The sequence below is a fragment of the Sorex fumeus genome, unplaced genomic scaffold (assembly GCF_029834395.1).
Source record: "Sorex fumeus unplaced genomic scaffold, SorFum_2.1 ptg000050l, whole genome shotgun sequence".
NCBI lineage: Eukaryota > Metazoa > Chordata > Mammalia > Eulipotyphla > Soricidae > Sorex > Sorex fumeus.
The window spans coordinates 5,600,262-5,620,146 of NW_026606107.1; the positions used below are offsets into that span (position 1 = coordinate 5,600,262).

Consider the following 19,885-nt stretch of genomic DNA (forward strand, 5'->3'; position numbering starts at 1 on the left):
GCAATATACTTTTTGTATAGATACAGGAAGAAAATTAATATTATGCTTTGTAACCTAAGATTTGATTTACTTTGATTATTATTCACTCCGGGCATCTGCTTTCTCAACTTAAGCCTCAGTTGCCCTCACTTCCTAGCACCCCCAAAAGTAGGGTCCCAACGAGGGACTAGATGGAACCAGGGCAAGCAGATAAGCTATGTGCTACCCTGGCATCGAGATGGGCCAGTCCAAAGCACCACGATTCTTAACTATAAGTTAGGAGTTTGATCATAGACAAATGCTGTCTTGATTCAAAAGTAACGACAAGACTAGGACCCTGCTAGGGATAGGAAAGATATCTGGCCTGAGCACTGTAGTCTGAGATCGAGATGGCCCTAGGAGAACAATTATATAAGTTTACAGTATTTTTTACTGTGTCCATACAAAATGATTTATATTATGTATGCTTATATGTTTGTCGGACAAGGAGAGGAGAAACACACCAAGGAGACTCCATTCTAGGGTGAGTAGATCTGCTAAATGAGAATTTGTCCTAGAAGTGGCTTTCCAGTGTGTCCTGACTAGTTTGGATGAGGCTGAACAATTCTCCCCTTCAAACTGCCATCAGTAAATAATTTCAGTATATTGTAAGAGGCAGTTTTCCTTTTCTCTCAGAAATCTCAGGTGCTAGCCAGGCTGATCTTTCGGATGTAGATTCTGAGCTCTAGCCAGGCTAGTCTTTGGAATTCATAACTCTGATACTTGTCTTTGGGATGTAGATTCCAAGCTCTAGCAGACTGGTCTTTGGGATGCAAATTCAAATGCTTGTAGCTTGTGCAAGTGCTTGTTAAAGGTTTCAGTGTTGGTTTTGTGTCTTCTTTCCAGAGGCCAAAATTACTGGCCTGCAGATGTAAAGAAACAATGTATATTTTGCCACCTCAATGTTCTTTCTATAACTCCTTTTGATGACATCACTCTATTGTGCCCTTTAGAGGTACCATAATTTATATTAGGAGATTTTCGGGGCTCTGGAGGGAGGAACACGTGCTTTAGAGAACCTGGGAAAATGGGGCTGAGAGAACCAAGAGAGAGATCTGAGAGAATGGGGACAGAAGCTGAGAGAACAGGAAAGCACGTGCTTGAGAGATCCTGGGCCCTCCATGATGCACATTTCTTCCATGTAATAAACTGCTACTAAGACCAACCAGCCTATCCATCGCCATCGACCTTCCTGGAGTGGGGAAACGTGGACAGCGGGAGAGATAGGCTCCTGCCATCCCTTTGTTGTCTTCTTTGTTGTGTTTACATAGCCATCCTTCCACCAGTGCCCATTCTCCACCAAAACTGATCCCAGTATCCCTCCCCCCCCCGTACCCCACACCCTACCCTGCCTCTGTGGCAGGGCATTCCCTTTATTTCTCTTAGTTTGCTTTATGAATTGTGTGGATTACAATTTTAATTTATTTTTTTAAATGTGACTCTTCAGTTTCCCCACCACCATTTGTTGGAGATCATTCCTTTGTTCCACAAAATATGCTTAGCTCCTTTGTTGTACATTAACTGTCCACAAATCTGGGTTCTAAATCAGGACTCTTAATTCTGTACCTTTAACCTTTCAGGATTATTTTTATTTCAGCATCATGCACTTTTGATTTTCATACCTCTGTTTAAGATTAGGAAATAGAATGCCTTCCATCTTCTTTTTCCCTCCTTTGGGCTGTTTCGGATATTCTGAGAATTTCATAGTTCCATAAAATTTTAGGAGGGTTTGTTCCACATCTTTAAATAATTCCACTGAATTTTTATGAGTATTGCTTTGAATCTGTATGAGACATCAAGTAGAATAATTATTTAGCTGATAATGATTCTTCCAATACATGAACAAGAAATGCCTTGCTGTTTTCTAGTACCCTCTTTTATTACTCTTAGCAATCTTTATAAGATGTATAGTACTTACACTTCCCTTTTTGTTTACTAGGTAGTTGATATTGGGGTCACTATTTTGAAGAAGATTGTACATTTATGGGCTGGAGTGATAGCACAGCGGTAGAGTGTTTGCCTTGCGCAGCCAGCCCACCCAAGCCAGGTCCAATTCCTCTGCCCCTTTCAGAGAGCCTGGCAAGCTACCAAAAGTAACTCTCCCGCACATCAAAGCCTGGCAAGCTACTTGTGACTTATTCGATATGCCAAACATAGTAACAAGTTTCAAAATGGAGACATTATTGGGCTGCTGGAGAAAATTGATGAACAACAGGAGGACAGTACATTTATGTTTGGTTGGTTGTTTGGTTTTGTTTTGAGACCACACCTAGTTGTGGTCAGGGCTTACTCATTGCTCTGTCCTCAGGATCATGTATTAAGGATTGAAATAAATCAATCAGTCATGTGTAAGGTAAATTCCCCATCTTTTTTACTATCTCTCTGATCCTGATTATTGTATTCTCTATCTTTCTTCAGATCCGAAGAGTTTTTGTATAGAAATGTCAAGGATTTTGTGTATTTTGTGTATTAAATTTGTCTTCTGTCATCTATTTGGTTTTAATTTTTTCTAGTTTTATCTAACTAAGAGTTTATAGTTTACTCTTTCTTGTTGGTGTTGATTGAATAAATATAAACTCCTAAGAACTCTTTTTGCTGTGTCCCATAGTACTGGTAGTTGTTCTCTTCATTCTTGTTTATTTTGAGAAGCCTTTTGATTGGGTCACTTTCTTTCTTTCATAATTGTTCTTTAGCAATAAGTTGTTTATACTAGAGCACCACAAAACCTATAAGGTATTTATCCATTGGTTTAGTTTTGGGGTTTTGGACCATGCCTGGTGCTGCTCAAAAGTTACTCCTAGCTCTGCACTCAAGAATTATTTCTGGTGGTCCTCTGGAGACCATATGGGATGCTGGGGATTAAACCCTCATTGAAGATGTGCAATCAGGCACCTTACCTGCTTACCTATCTTTCCGCTTCTTCTCTCCATTTAAAGCATCTAAAACCAGGAACTCAAGTCATTTATAACGTCTGACAAACATTGGTGACACTGTCGACAAATACTCAATAAGAAACACTAGTTGTGTTAAGGCCTATATGATTTATAATATCACTGTCACTGTCAGGGAGAGGCTTATTGTTACAGGTACCTTCTTGAACACAAACACCTGAACCATATTAGGGTACCTAGAATGCCAGACAAAATGATACGGAGGAACTGATTTACACTGATATATCAAGACTAAAGCGTGGGAAGAATACCTAATACAAAAAACATGTAAACTACTTGAAGAAGACTTCAAATCATAAATGATGCTTACAGCAATGTGGAGCTCAATGAAAAAATATCACCCGGGACACAGAAAATATGATGAAATTTTATACAAAAATAATAGTGCAACAGTACATTAAAAATAAAATAAAGAGACCAAAGGTAGAATGAAAACAACAACAGTTGTGTTAATCAATGATAAGGTAGAAGAAACTATCAAAAAGACCAGCGATGCTCAATGACCTGCACTAACAAGAGAAAAACAAAATATAAAAGAGCATGCTTGTGTACTTAAGGATTTAGTAGTCTTGTAGTTTGTAATTTGTTGTTGTTGCTATTTATGTAGGAGTATTGCCATTTATTCAGCCATTGATTAAGCTGATTGAATTGGGTATGTACTCCTCATTACTTTTTTTTTTTAATGGAATCACCTGAGATAAAGTTACAAAGCTTTCATGTTCGAGATTCAGCCATACATTGATCAAACACCCATCCCTCCACCAATGCACACTCTCCACCATCAGTGTCCCCATTATGTTCCACCCCACATCCCAGTCCTCATCTTGCCTCCATGGCAAGCAATTTCCCCAATACTCTCTCTCTACTCTTGGAAATTATGTTTTGCTCAAATTTTCCCACCACCATTTAAGCCTGCTTGCCAGAGGCAGATGATAGATTATTTATTGTCTATTGCTCATTTTAAATATCTTGTGGGCTGTGGACAGCCACTTCTGAAATCCTAGATTGTTGAGTTCCAGAGAACTTTCTGGAGGGAACTAATCCATTTTGGGATTCAATTGGGCAACTCTGAACCAGGGCTGTTGGTGTGCTAATATGGCACCCAGATGCACGTTGTGGGGGTGACAGTCAAACCTACAAGCAGGCAGGAATCCGGTGAGGGACAGCCCGGTGCCTCTGCCGCAATATTGCATGAAGATTTCATCCTCGAAACTGGATACTTGAGCCTTGCTTGTGGAAGTTCTTGGTCACTGTGATTTCATCTGGAGTAGGTGGGGGAGACTGCACCTGCTCCATCTGAGGTGACCCAGTAAAATTGGTTCAGTATGGTGCCTGGAGAGATCTCCAGCTCTGTGCTTTCTCCTGGGACTCGCTGTTGTGTCTCTGGCTTTTGCTCTTTTTTAAGATTTATTTATGAGTCTCTGAAGCAAGAGAGTGTAGACTCTCTTGAGTGTATTACACTCCCCGTAATAGAGTGTACAGGGTGGCACTGGAGTTGGTTCCTAGGTTGACTGCCAGTGCTTTCATGTGCATTGGGAAGTGGGGATAGGTAGCCCACCCCAACTCCGTGAAAGCCCGGAGATTTCAGTCACAAAACCCACATACTCGAATTTTCAGTAGATTATATCTTGATGTCTCTCCTGAGATGGTGGAGTCAGGCTTAGAGTATGGTGGCAATTTTAGATTGTGAAACAAGTGGCTTCTGGGCGCTCTGCTTGGGCAGACACAGGTCAACCTGCCCCCCTCAGATTTACCCCAGTCTGTTCAGCCATGTGTGGGTCCAAGATTAACTAACTTTTGGTCTCTTTCGAGATTTATCTATGGGTCTCTGAGATAAGTCCAATAAGTAAGCTTGTATAGCTAATTAGGAGGTGGTTTGTGGCCATGGTTTCCACGTACCTAATTTTGGCTGTTTAATTTCTTGATAAACTTGGCCCCAAGTCATTGGGATCTGGCCAAAGGCACAGCGGCAATTTTGGGGTGTCAGGAAGCCTAAAGGTACCACCAGGTTACTGATGCACTTGCCCCACACATACAGGTTGATATGCTGGCGGCACCATACCCCCAATAGTTTGTAATTTTTATGGAATCTTAGGAGCCTGATTAATAACAGAAAACAGAGGATTATGTCTGATTAAATAAGACATTAGGGGATGCTTTGCTTCCCAACAGTGCTCCCTGTCGTGGTCAGTGCTAGATTCCTACCACAGTGCCCAAATGCCTAGACATCCCACAGCTGCTGCCATGTCAACTCACCCACAGGCCTTTCTACATAGATTCATGACTAATTCTTAGAAGGGATACAAATTTAGCCCCTAAAATGTATAGGTACATTGGTCTCTTAGCTGAAAATTCTGGGGCACTCTTGGCAGGGGTGCTAGCTGAGTCCCCCACCCTGTCCAAGCCCTAGCAGCTGTAACCTCACCCTCCACTCACAGTTGCAGCTATGTGTATGGACAAATCCACTGATTCACAAGTAATCTGTGAGACACCAAATATGAAAACTCCTGGTACATTGATTTTCCGGCTGAGAATTCTGTGGTCTTCATGGAATGGAAGCTAGCAGCCTTCCCCTACACTCCATACTTTCTGAAGTCCTGGAAACCATTCCAACATCCCACAGCTGCTGCCAAATCAATACTGCCACTTCCAAATTCTACAATACTGACATCACAATAGGAGTACACCGAATTAGATGGAAAAGTAACATAGACGCCAACTAAGCTCAACTAATAGAAATAATAACAGAATGCTAAATTAGCAACAAACAGCTTAGTAAATTCTAAGACAAACTTAATTATCCCATAGTGACAAAAAATGTTTTTCAGAAATTTTCCTTTACTTTTACTGAAGTATTTATGATAATTCCATTAGCCATATAAAATAAATTACTTTGTGGCTGGGAGCTGGAGCGATAGCACAGCGGGTAGGGCGTTCGCCTTACAAGCGGCCAACATGGCCGACCCGAGTTCGATTCCTCCGCCCCTCTCGGAGACCCCGGCAAGCTACCGAGAGTATTCGATATGCCAGACACAGTAACAACAAAGTCTCCAATGGAGACGTTACTGGGCCCGCTCGAGCAAATCGACGATCAACGGGAGGGCCTTTACCTTTACCTTTACCTTACTTTGTGGCTGCTAAAGGGGCAGGCTTGAGAGATGATGGGAAAATGCATATAATATTAGAGGGAAGGTCAATCTGATGCTGGGATTGCTGTTGGAACTTTGAATCACCATCATAACTGTATTATGAACAACTTTGCAAGCCACAGTGTTGAAATAAAGAAAAAAATAGGAGACTAAGCAATATTAAATCAGAAGTACTTAATACTTCCCTCTTCCCAATTCAGTTAAGGGTGAGTCTTGGTATCTCTACTGTGTGGGAAATTGTCACATTAATAAAAGCCCCAATGACTGAATAGTTCTCTGAACAGAACGAGTTTAGCTTTGTTTAGACAATGAGGGCTATAAATGTGTAATCAGGTAGTAATAGACTAGAGATTACCAAGGCCTCAATGCTACACATTAACTATTATTGCTGATTGTATAACCCTATGTAAATATTCTCTTATTTGCTCCTCCTGTACCTTCTAACCTCCCTTAATGTAACTTTTAATGCATACAATGTTTTACATGTCTGGAACCAGGTAGCCAGGATGAGGAAACAGAAACTGTATTTAAATAAAAGGCCACTCTATTCCCTTGTTTGGGATCATCAAGGATGGCCTGAAACAGAAACAAGCCACTTAAAAAATTCTTCTGTGTGCATTCTCTGTGTCTGGACCAAAAGTGATGTCTTAATTACATTTAAAATTTAAAAAAAATAGCACTGTAGCACTGTCCTCCTGTTGTTCATTGATTTGCTTGAGCAAGCACCAGTAACATCTCTATTGTGAGACTTGTTGTTACTGTTTTTGGCATATGGAATACATCATAAGGTGGGCGGGATACTCACAGTATCTTGCGGGGTTCTCCGAGAGGAATGGAGGAATCGAAGCAAGGTTGGCTGTGCGCATGGCAAACGCCCTACCCGCTGGGCTATCTCTCCAGCCTTAAAAAATTAAAAAAATATTATTATATTGGTTTTTGAACCATACCCAGCATTGATAAGGGCTTACTCCTGGCTCTGTGCTCAGGGATTACTTCAGGCAGGCCCAGGGAACCATAAAAGTGGTCGTCATTGAACCCAGGTTGGCTGCATGCAAGGCAAATGCCCAATCCACTGTAATGTAGTGGCAGAAATAAGCAGAAAATGTCTGACCCAGTCCCTACTGAAAAAAGCATGTATTAAATATCTGAACCACAGAACTAGCAAAACTGAAATATTGAGATCCAAATTACAACAAACAAACTAAAAAATGTGGCTATGAAGGAGGCCAGCTGGGGGTATTAGGGAAACTGGAGACACTGGAGGGAAGTTGACACCAGTAATGGGACTGGTGTTAAGAAATTGTATTATAGTGTACTAGCACAGCGGTAGGGCGTTTGCCTTACAAGTGGCCAGCATGGCCGACCTGAGTTCGATTCCTCTGCCCCTCTCGGAGAGCCCAGCAAGCTACCAAGAGTATCTCGCCCACATGGCAGAGCCTGGCAAGCTCCCCATGACGTATTCGATATGCCAAACACAGTAACAACAAGTCTCATGATGGAGACGTTACTGGGCCCGCTAGAGCAAATCGATGAACAATGGGAGGATCGTGATCGTGAACAATTTTGAAAAGCATGGTGCTTTAGTAACTATTTTAAATTTATCTTTAGTACCCCTTCCTAAAACTAGCCCACCATTAGTTCCTCTCAATGAATGTGATGCCAGCGGGTCTCTGGGTGAATTACGGAAAGCAAAGAAGAGAGAGATAGCATCCTCAAGAAGGGGATCTGACTCTTTCTCTCAATCCACCTTTGCCACCAAGGGGACAGCTGGGAACTCTAAGACTGAAAAAATCTCAAATGATCTTCAGCACAACACAGCCTTAAGACTCTCCAGCCACACTAGATAGCTGTCAAGCCACACCTGGCATCCACTTGTTCTGCAAGGCAGGGGGTTAATTTCTGATTTCTCCAGGAGCTGTGGACCGAGGCTGGAGTGTCAAATTGTTCTTTTAGGAAAGAAAAGTCAGTCCTAGACCTGACCCAGGCCTTTTGGATTATCCACCTTTCTCACAGAAAATAATTTCAGGAGCAGATTAGAGTGAAGTATAAACAGATTTTATTTGGAGTTTTTTAAAAAGTCAAGGGACAGAGATAAAGAGAGAGAAAGTATGGTACTCAAGAGAATGGGTTTCTGCAATGACAGAGAATGCTAGTACACATCCCAGCATTAGATAGGAAAGTATAAAAGTACACATTTCAAGAGGTGAGATGTGGGTGACACATGTGGCCCACATGCACTAGACCACAACACATAGGCATGTTTAGCACATGGGCTTGGGTGCATTTGCTTTGTTCACATTGGCTTTTATAGAGTTTCTCTCAAGCTGTTCCCCCTTGGGGCTTTAAACATAGGTAAGAGTCTATTGCTAGGATGATTGTCAAGGGGGTACAGTTGGGAGCAGTTGATGATCTTAATTTAAATTCCTTTATAGGCCTGTGTTCCAGTTGGGGCTTCTCTGAGTCCGGGTCCAGCCTTCTCTGGGTCTGTAGTGGTGCCAGGTAAAGGTTTTATTAGGCCTTTGTCCCTGTGTCCACAAGGTTAGTCCTGACAGCCTGAGGGCTAGTTGTTTTATTACTTTTTAGGAATTCCATCGCCATGAGTCCTTACTTATCTACCTGCCTCCCTCATATTCATTGCATTTAAAGCATGAGAAGCTTTAAATTAAAGCATTTAAAGCATTATTTACTTTTATGTTAACAATTATATTATCTAACTCTTCTAATAGCATGTCCAGTGAAAGACAGAATAGCAACTTTTTTTTGATAGAATGGAAACTATGATTAGGCAAATATTTTTACTCTTTTTTTGGGGAGGACACACTTGCTGTTACTCAGTATTAACTCTTCTCTATGTTCTCAGGGCTCACTCCTGTGGGCTAAGGAACAAAATGGGGTACCAGGGATCAAACCCAGGTAGGTTGTGCGTGTGCAAGGCAAATGTCCTATTCTGGCATAAAGCAAAAAAAATTTTAAGATATTTCAATCCAAAAATATACATTTTTGAAATCCAATATAGGAAAATTAGTATCTTGTAGGGCTGGATCGATAGCACAGCGGTAGGGCGTTTGCCTTTCAAGCAGCCAACATGGCCGACCGGAGTTCTATTCCTCCGCCAATCTCAGAGAGCCCGGCAAGCTGCCGAGAGTATCTCACCTGCACGGGCAGAGCCTGGCAAGCTCCCCGTGACATATTCGATATGCCAAACACAGTAACAAGTGTCACAATGGAAACGTTACTGGGCCTGCTCGAGCAAATTGATGAACAACTGGAGGACCGTGAACATGACCGTGAGTATCTTGTAGAATGAATGTTGTTGGCAGAAAAGAAACACAAATAGAGGAAGGAAATACTTGGAAGTCCATCAAAATTTCCACCTCATAATATTTTGTCTGACAATTTCAGAATGAAAGGTAATTAATGTATTCCTTTTTTTGTCATACCAAGGAAATATTCCAATGTAAGTTAAGTTGAAAGCATGTGTTAGTTTGCTTCTATTTTGGCAGTGGGTGTTGACTTACCAGTTGAATAATAAAATTGACAGGGTGGTTTGTGTTAAGTGCAGAGGAGAGGTAGCAGCTTTCAGAAGGAAATCTACCATTTCCTTCTTCACTCTTCTCAATCACCTGGAGAACTGCCTCAGAAATTTAAGACTTATGAAAATCTTTATGAAATATTTCAGGGACACAGATCTGTCCCTTTGAGCCATGAGGCATGCTTGAATTCCACTCATTCTTCACAGTGTGGGGAAACACCCTGTCAACAGATTTTCTGGGAGTCATAGACTTAGGCTCTATGAGAAATTGTTATTTGGAGGAAAAGAAAGTTATTCCTAAATCTTATACAGATCTTTAGGGTCTGTTGCCTTTCCCTCACAGAAAATAATTTCTGGAGATGAATAGTGAAGCAAAACATTATTGGGGAAATAAAGGGAATAAATGAGATATGTGTTAGATATGTGTTCAAGAGAAACTGAGATTTTCCAGAATGGAAAAAGCAAAGTACACATAATAAGCATAGATATGCAGGTTATTTCACCAGAATAGATAAATGTGACCTAAAATATGAATTTGAACATCTCAAAAGAGAGGATGTTGATAACACTTATGTGCCTTTTCCGCAAAGTTTATATAAAGTTTTTCCAAAATGCTGCCACCTTCCTCAATTTCTTCCAATGCTTGAATGGTTGCTGGAGGGGAGAACTTGGAGTAGTTGATGATCTTCTTTTGATGTTCTTTAATGTCTTTTGTTCTAGGGGTTGAGTCTCTCCTCCCAGTGATTTCTTTCTTTTTACACTGTCACTGTCACTCTCCTCCCATTGTTCATCGATTTGCTCTAGCGGGTCCAGTAACATCTCCATCATGGCACTTATTACTGTGCTTGGCATATTGAATATGTCACCGGTAGCTTGCTAGGCTTTGTCGTGTGGGCGAGATACTCTCGGTAGCTTTCCGAGCTCTCCGAGAGGGCCGAAGAAATCAAACCTGGGTTGCACAGGTTGGCCACATGCAAGGCAAATGCCCTACCCACTCTGCTATTGCTCCAACCCCTTTCTTTTTACTTTTTTTAAATTTATTTTTTTTCTTTTCTTTATTTCTTTTTAAATGAATCACTACAAGATACAGTTACAGACTTACAAACGTACGTGATTACATTTCAGTCATACAATGATCGAGTACCCATCTCTCCACCAGCGCACAGTCTTCACCACCAGTATTCCTGGTATCCCTCTAGCCACCCCTATCCTATCCCCTTGCCCCTCTGCCTCTGTGGCAGGCACAAAAACTAGAAATTGAGCTCCCATTTGACCCAGCAATACCACTTCTGCGACTATATCCAAGAGATACAAAAAATTACAATAGAAATGATATCTGCACTTGTATGTTTATTGCAGCACTATTTACAATAGCCAGAATCTGGAAAAATTCCTCCCAGTGTTTTCAGACAGCTCCTCTTTCAGAAAACCATCTTTGTACCTGGCCTTGAAATCTGCATTTCAATGGTTTTCTTTGTCTTTAGCAAGGTATTTTGTGTCAAGGTCTTCCTGCCTTTGGGTTAGTTTATGTTTCAGACAATGTATGTTGAGGCATTACCAAGCACCACCCCCTCACCATCTCCCTGTATTTAACATTTCACTTGGCAAAATAAGAATGTACTAAATTGCATATAAAGAAAAGCGAAGGTATTAAAGTTTTGTTATGGCAAGAAGTATATTATCCTGTGCTGGTGTGTTCTTGAGAATTATATCAAATATTTGCATACAAAACTTTGAAGGTTAAGAAGCTGAGATTATTTTAAAGTAGATGGGTTTGGGTTCCTTCCCAAATGTCCAGGCTACTCTTTTACCCCTGAATGACTTTACTTGTCCTGTCCCTACCATTGCCATGTCTGGTGTATGACCTCCTTGTCTCATCTCATGCACTCTCTTGCCTCAAGTGAATGATGGCCAGGTCCTTTCCCTGCATCACTCTCTATTCCATGTGCACTTTCTCATGTATACTTTGTACACGTGGGTGAGATCTATGTGCTCTGTACCTGAAGGTGTGCCTCTCAATTGTACTCAGGCAGTTCCTGTCGTCGATTCTCGGTTTTCATGGTCTCCAGTCACAGCCTCATGTACTTGATATTTGTTCCTTCCTGGACCCTCAAGGCCTGCTTGAATATGAGCATTTCTGACATCTGTTCCTTGCCCGTATTCTGCTCTATTTGGCCTATGAGGCCTACCTGTACTCAGACATCTGTCCAAGCCAGGGAGCCCTACTTAATCCTGAAGTCCGCTTGGCAGGTTCAAATATAGAGTGAATCTGAGCTGAGCGTGTCGAGAGAGAGAGAGAGTCCTGAGAGAGTGTGTCAGAAGAGAGAGTGAGTCTGGAGAGAGAGTGGGTCTAAAGAGAGAGTTGGTCTGGAGAAAGAGAGAGTGGGGCTGAGAACCTCCTTTTCTGCTGCCATATCCCACCCCAAGCTATCCCATTATCTGTTTTGATTGGCTAGGTAGCCAATCTTATCCCTCTCGGAGAACCCGGAAAGCTACCGAGAGTATCCCACCTGTATGGCAGAGCCTGGCAAGCTCCCTGTGGCGTATTAGATATGCCAAAAACAGTAACAACAAGTCTCATAATGGAGACATTACTGGCGCCTGCCTGAGCAAATCGATGAACAATGGGAGGACAAGCTACAGTGCTACCTGTCTGATGGGTGCCACCTGTTCTCTAGGAAATATTTAAAGTTACCAATAAAATTCATTGGTGTTACAACCTTCCACTCCTTCTGTATCAGTGATATTCTTAAAATTATTGATGTTGGGACTGGAGCAATAGCACAGCGGGTAGGGCATTTGCCTTGCATGTGGTCGACCCGGGTTTGATTCCCAGCATCCCATATGGTCCCCTGAGCACGACCCGGCGAAATTCCTGAGTACAGAGCCAGGAGTACACAGTGGTGTGCATTGCCAGGTGTAACCCAAAAAGCAAAAAGAAAAAAATAAAATAAAATAAAAAATAAAAAATAAATTATTCATGTCAAGAAACAAGAAATCTATAGTGTATATTGAATAAGTCTATCTTACATTGCTTCAAAATGACAATTTTTAGTAGTTAGCTCTTGGAAACAATTTTTATAATAGATAACATAACACTTGTAGGTATTATCAGCACATTACATATAAATAATAAATATTTTCCCCTGAAGTGTATTGGACATAGAACTCTAAAATGTTGAAATAACCAAGGTGAATAGATTTTACTCACCATCAGTTGAGTATAATAAGGCAAGGTTTGGTTTTTTCCATCATATATCACCAGAATGCCAAATATTCACACTCTGATGTGTTGGTGTTCTCTTATCTTTATGTCTCTGACTTTATATATTCTCTATGAAACCCTGCTGCTCCTCTGACTTCTATTAACTGTTATACATCCCTCAAGTATTAGGTTATTTTTTACTTGCAAACAATGACAGGAACAAGACCAATAACAGCGATAGCAACGGCAACAGCAAATATTCATTTGTCTTTAACTTCTCTTTATCCAACTTTATGTTGGTTGAATGTCCTGGATTTCTCCTTCTCTTATTTCATATTTCTTAGCTTATAACATACTTGTTTATTGAATTGTTTCTATCCTTTACAAAGAAACATTCTAAAGACATTGAAAATAAATAAATATTTTTAATCCTCACTGTATCTTCAGCATGCAGAAAGGATATATAAAATAATATATACATATATAGTAATATATACAGTAAATGAAAGAAATTATATGAGAAAAAGTATTAAATAATGAATAAAACACTGCATATAGGAGAGATTCAAGTCTACATATAGTTACATGATTAGAATTGTGTTAGTTACTTTCCTAAAACAGTGCCCTCACATACTTCACTTAAAATATGAATGTCTGCAATTTGTAATTCATATTTATGAAGACAATGTGTTTTCATATTGTGAAAACAATGTATTTTTCCAGTGGGTCTTTTATGATTATGCAAATATATCTGTGAAAACATTACATGAAAACACACTGAATTTCCATTGTATTGATACAATTAGAGTGGAAGAGTGGAAGGGTGGAATACTAAACAAACTAGTTCATTTAGTTGATCACTTTAAATATCACACACCTGAAAATGCATCCAACCAAAGTAAATAATGGAATTGTTGGGGGTGGAAGATGACAACAGATAAAAGGAAACCTCCAGCCAAGTTCTTTCTATCTTCCTATACTCATCAATGCCCAGAGAGATGGGAATATTAGGTATGGCTCATATGATCAGATAGAAGGCAGAATGAGGTAGGAATATATTTGGGCAGAAGTCAGAATGAGGCAATGCTATTATGCACAGGCAGATAGTAAGACAACATGGATTTTGTCCACAAGCACATGGCTGAATACAGGAACAGAGGCTATTAAAAATGAAATCATCAGGAAAACACTGGGGTACAGTCTAAAAGAGGCCTAGCAACAGGTAAATAATACAGTGATATTGCCCACATGCATATGGCCATGCCCAGAGACAAAAGAAAACTGGGATGATAAGGAATGGCTTAAGTACAGTCCTAAATGAAGCTCAGTGGCAAGATTTCAGACTAGGAATGTGTACACTGGATAGAGAAATGTATGAGGACAAGATCAGATCATCGTAACTGGATGAGGGACAGGATTCAGGTTATAGTACACTGGGTTGGCCAACAAGTGACAGGATGAATGATGTATATGGTAAAAAGAGAGTCCTGAACAGTTAGTAGAAACTCAGAACCATCTACTTGAAATTTAACTTCTTAAGCTTCTTAGTATTGTGTGTAAACCTTTATCTTTTTTTGCTTGTTGGGTCATATCTTGTTTGGAGGTTCTAGCAGGGGAGCACAGCTACTGGTATACTCTCGACCGAAGACCGGTCTGTCTCTATTCAGGGAAGGCCCTTCTCTTCGACCGAGCGCGCAGCTTCGGGAGGGACGCACATGGAGCGGTGAGGGAGGAAGGGGACACCCACCTAGCCAGCCAGATCAGCCGAATCAACCCTGGCAATCAATGGGGTGACAGATGTCGCAGCCAGATTGCCCTCACATCACATCGGGGCCCGGAGCGATAGCACAGCAGTAGGGCGTTTGCCTTGCACACAGCCAACATGGCCGACCCAAGTTCGATTCCTCCGCCCCTCTCAGAGAGCCCGGCAAGCTACGGAGGGTATCTCGCCCGCATGGCAGAGCCTGGCAAGCTCCCCGTGACGCATTCGATATGCCAGACACAGTAACAACAAAGTCTCCAATGGAGACGTTACTGGGCCTGCTCAAGCAAATCGATGATCAACGGGAGGGCCTTTACTTTGCTGGGTCATATCGACGGGTGTTCATGACTCCTAAATCTGTGTTCAGGGATTACTCCTGGTGATGCTTGGGGTCTATATGGAATGCTACAGGCTGATTCCATGTCGACTCAAGTGAAAGGCAAGTACCTTTCTCACTGTACTATTGCTTGGTCCCTGTAGGCAGATTACACTTTTCAAAGAATTCACTAGTGTAGGAAAAACCCACTTTCATATAAACAATATTAGAAAATATGTCCTGAATAATGGACCCTGCATGATATTAAAATTATAGGGTAGATCTTTGGAATAATAGTCATTTTTTTGTGCAACTTAGACTTTTGAATTTTAGTTTAATTAATTTTTAATGAAAATACAATATACTTAAACATGAAGTTCTAAAGGACATAAAATATCAAAAAGAGAAAAAATGGAGCAGAAACAGAAGTTTATATGGAGGACATGAACGATCATCCTGTCGTACTCCTAAGTCCAACTCTCATTTATGGACAATTTGAGTTGAAGAATACATGAAAAAACAATTCCAGAAAGGAATTAAAGAACTGTTAATTAAATTACTCATGCCACACATTACTGACATGGAAAATGCAAGACACTCCTCCATATTTTAGCACACTCCCCCATATTCCAGAAACTATTTCAAAGTTCATAAGTTCAGAAATCATCACTACATTTTATCTTATATCCTATTCCCTTCGCAAATCTAAATTTTCTTCATGTTGATAGTTTGGCTAGATAAACATTAACAGGGTCTAACAAGAGAGGAAGAGAAAGGGGGGAATTTGTTGGAACTTCATTAATAGAAGCTTGCTGACAAGGTAAGAAAGCTGACCATTTTTCAGACATTGGCAGAGTCTGGCAAAGACAGTAGAAGAGAAAGGAGGCTTGTCAGTGACACAAGAAATGTATAACCACAAGCTAATCTAAAGCAATATCTATCACTGCTTGTGGTTTAAAGTTTCACTCTTTGTGGTCCCTGAGAGAACTGATCTCAACTGGTTTATAAGGTAAATCCTCTAGTGTCTGCAATGCCCCAGAAGGACCTAAACTCATTATATTCTATTTAAATAATTTTGCATATCATTAAGGGTGTATTTCATCTCACATGGACAATACAAGAGAATTGTGGGGGTTGATCAGATAAAGAAGCAACTTACTTGGCTATAAGAAAACTCCACCTTTTTCCAATAAAATTTTACACTTATGTAATTAAAGTAAAAGGTAAAGGTAAAGGTAAAGGCCCTCCCGTTGATCGTCGATTTGCTCTAGCGGGCCCAGTAACATCTCCATTGGAGACTTTGTTGTTATTGTGTTTGGCATATCGAATACTCTCGGTAGCTTGCCAGGCTCTCCAAGAGGGGCGTCCTCGTTAGTATAGTGGTGAGTATCCCCGCCTGTCACGCGGGAGACCGGGGTTCGATTCCCCGACGGGGAGGTACAAATAAATGTAATTAAAGTGGCAGACCCAAAACAATAAGTAAGATTACATATCATAAAATAGGGACGGAAAAATAAAGTGATTTATCTCAGATACTCACCCTAATGCAGTGCCTCTGTGCGATTTGACTTTCACAATAAATGCTGAGTTTACTTGCCTTCATGTTCTTTGTGAATTCTTTCCTGGGGAAGAGAGAATCTGGGCAGCTCCCTATCATGGCTAAGTAATATTAGCTTATTGAAGTTAGAATCTCAAATTTATTATGCATTTAGCTCATTTTTTCTTGAATTTAAATAACTTTTCCATATCTTCTTGCTTTTAGCATTATTAACACTGCTGAATCATAACATGCCAACATTTTCCAAGATACGAAATGGCACATGATAACTTTGCAGTACAGATAATATAAGTATACAGATAATTACAGTGTTAAATTATATAAAATGAAACTACAAAAAGAAGGATTATTTAGAAATCATTTAATGAATGAAATAATAACTGCAATTAAGAAGTGCACAGACTCATTTTCAAGGTTAACATGGTATTTCACGTTTTAAATATCTTTTAATTTATTTTTAATAATTCCGAATTTTCAGGTTTACAAACAAATTGTGATGCTCCTTGACTTTTATAATTTGACACCACTACAAATGCTTAATATGCATAATTTATGATTGTGAGATGCTCACAAAATATTTCATTTCCGCTGTCATCTACTTGTATAATTGGCAAAAGTAAACTTGTGAAAGTTAAATGTAAAGAACTCAAATCGAGTGAACTGAAACAAAAGATAACTGCAACAACACATTTTATTAATATTTTAAGCTTTTCAAAGTACGTCGCTGCTTTTGGTAAATAATTTTTAATGTAAATGCCAGGGTGATTTTCCTCTTGTATGGAGATGATAATTTCATATTTGTTCTCCCACTGATGGAATACAAATTGTTTAGGTGACATCAGTCAAATGAGTAAAGCAGCATAATTAAACACATAGTTTGACTATAAGGAATGTATGAGTGTGTAGATCTCTTATTTTACTCAGAGTTGCTCCTCCAGAAATCTAACATAGAGTAGACTAAGGATTATTCCTTCTGATGAAAGAACAAAGCTGAAACAGACTGGTTTTTAATTAGGATTATACATACATTTATGAATAATATATGATTATTATATTTTATTCATATAGAATGCATTAAAATTGAAGCCATGTCAAGAGTGTGTGCAAAATGAATGTAGTTATAAGACCTTAAAGCTGTGACTGCTGAGATGCTGATAAATGCACCTCTGAACATACCCATTAGTGAGCCCTAAGGTGAGAGCCAGGAATAAGGCTTGAGCACGGCCAGGTGTGTCCTCAAAGCAAATAAAAAATAATTAAAGTGTGAGGAGGGCTGAAAAGACTGTACAGTAGGTAAGGTGCTTGTCTTGCATGTGGTTGAACTATATTCGATCCGAGGATCTCCATATGTGCTCCCAAGCCATTTAGGATTGTTCCCTAAAAGAAAGCCAGGAATAAGCAAGGCCAGGCAACTACCATAAAGCTAAAATTAAATTAAAAATTAAGGAGTGAAAAGTACTTCAAAAATCATCATGCAACAATCTCACAGAAGTATAGGAAGAAGTACATTTGATGATATCTGAGATATATATATGATATTTATATTTATATATCATATTTATGATATATGTATGATGTAGGATAACCCTGTTTTGTCCTTCCTGCCTCAGGTAGTTTAGGTTTATTGGGTTGCTCCCATCACAGTGCTCCCATTCCTCTCTGTTTATTCGTAAACTTTGTGCTGTTGACTTGTAAATATTGTTTTTCTCTTCTCCTTAAATCCTTTGGATAGTTTATTCAGAGCAATGTCTTTTTTGTATGGACACAAGAAGACAGTAAATTCTATGCTTTTGTGACATGGGAATTTATTGACTCTGAGTGATATTTTCCTCCTGGGCATCTGTTCTCTCACCTAAGCCTCAGCTGCCCTTACTTCCTAGCACCCCCAAAGGCAGGGTCCCAATGAGGGACTGTATGGAACCAGGCACAAGGTAAGCTATGTGCTACCCTGGCATCCAGGTGGGCCTGGCCAAAGTGCCATAATGCTTAACTATAAGTTAAGAGCTTAGTCATGGACAAATGCTGTCATGATCCAAAAAGTAATAACTAGATTCGGACCCTGCTAGGGTTAGGAAAGATTAATCTGGCCTGAGCTCTGTAGTCTAAATCTGTGGCAACATGTTCCCAGGAGAGTTGCCCTACAAGCCTCAGTGTATTTCTTACTGTGTCCATACAAAAATAACTAGTATTAAGATGTTCATAGAGTTATTGGACTGAGGAAAGGAGAAAAACAACTTGAGAGGTATTTTGCCTTAGGCAGCCAGAAAGGGCTTTGGAATACATCTTAGGTAGTAACATTTTTAAACTCAGTTGGCCCTCAGGAAGGGCTTTCTTATGTTGATTTTGCTACCTGACTGGGTGCAGTCAGCCCAGAGCTCCGGAGAGTTGAGGAGACAAGAGAAGAGAGATAGAGGTGAGAGACAGATAGCAGGGAAGCAAGATGGAGTTTGGAGAGACTAGCAAGAGGGAAAGAGAGAAAATGATGTAAAAGAAGAATACAGGAGCAGGCACATGGAGAGAGAGAGAGAGAGAGAGAGAGAGAGAGAGAGAGAGAGAGAGAGAGAGAGAGCGCCCAGGCAGCCAAATGAAGCCCAGATAGATGAGTGAGAGAGACAGGAGGAGACAGTAATGAGAGGCAGTGTGAGACAAGAACAGGAGGCTCAGAGAGACTGAGGCAGGTGCGTGGGGAGAATGGAATAAGCAGCATCTGATCAAGCAACCGGCTTGGCCTCGTTTCCTCCACCGTCTGCTCAATTACCTGGCCCACCCGGCTGGATGAGCAGCCCTGGGCCTACCCGAATGCGGGCAGCAAGGGGGAGAGCTATGGGCCCTCTCCCTGGGCCGCCCCCGGAGATTTTATAAAATATGTAACCTACAATACCACAGTAAAATTTCATGAATGTTTTCTATCTGTTCCCTGTAAAACTGATTTTTAATCATTATTTAAGATTTATAATTACACTGGCAATAATTTGGTAATTTTAAATTTGTCAAAATTGTCTTTTAGTCTTAAAAATTTTATTGTAGTTTAGCATGATACTTTCCATGTAGTACCACTTGTATGTAAATTTCATAATTTCATTCTTTCTAACTCAATGCCTCTTTTGCAAACCACAGCACCCAAAAGGAGAGAGAGAACAAAAGGTAATGCCCTGCCACAGAGGTAGGGTGGGATGAGGGGATAGGGGGTGGGAGGGATAATGGGATCAGTGGTGGTAGAAATGGGCACTGGTGGAGGGATGGGTACTCGATCATTGTATAACTGAAACCCAAGTACAAAAATTTGTAAGTCTACAACTATACCTCATGGTGTTTCACTAATAAAAAATTAAAAAAAGATGTCATGAAGCCACAAAAAAAATATTGTAGTTGAGACAATATAGTTATATTAGTT

General features: G+C 40.3%; 1 non-coding gene across 1 annotated transcript; it reads left to right on the plus strand.

Moving 5' to 3' along the window:
• Window positions 1-16,298: 16,298 nt before the first annotated feature.
• TRNAD-GUC (transfer RNA aspartic acid (anticodon GUC)) lies at window positions 16,299-16,370 on the plus strand. The gene has a single exon. It is a non-coding gene; the product is annotated as a tRNA-Asp (tRNA).
• The last annotated feature ends 3,515 nt before the right edge of the window (window positions 16,371-19,885 follow it).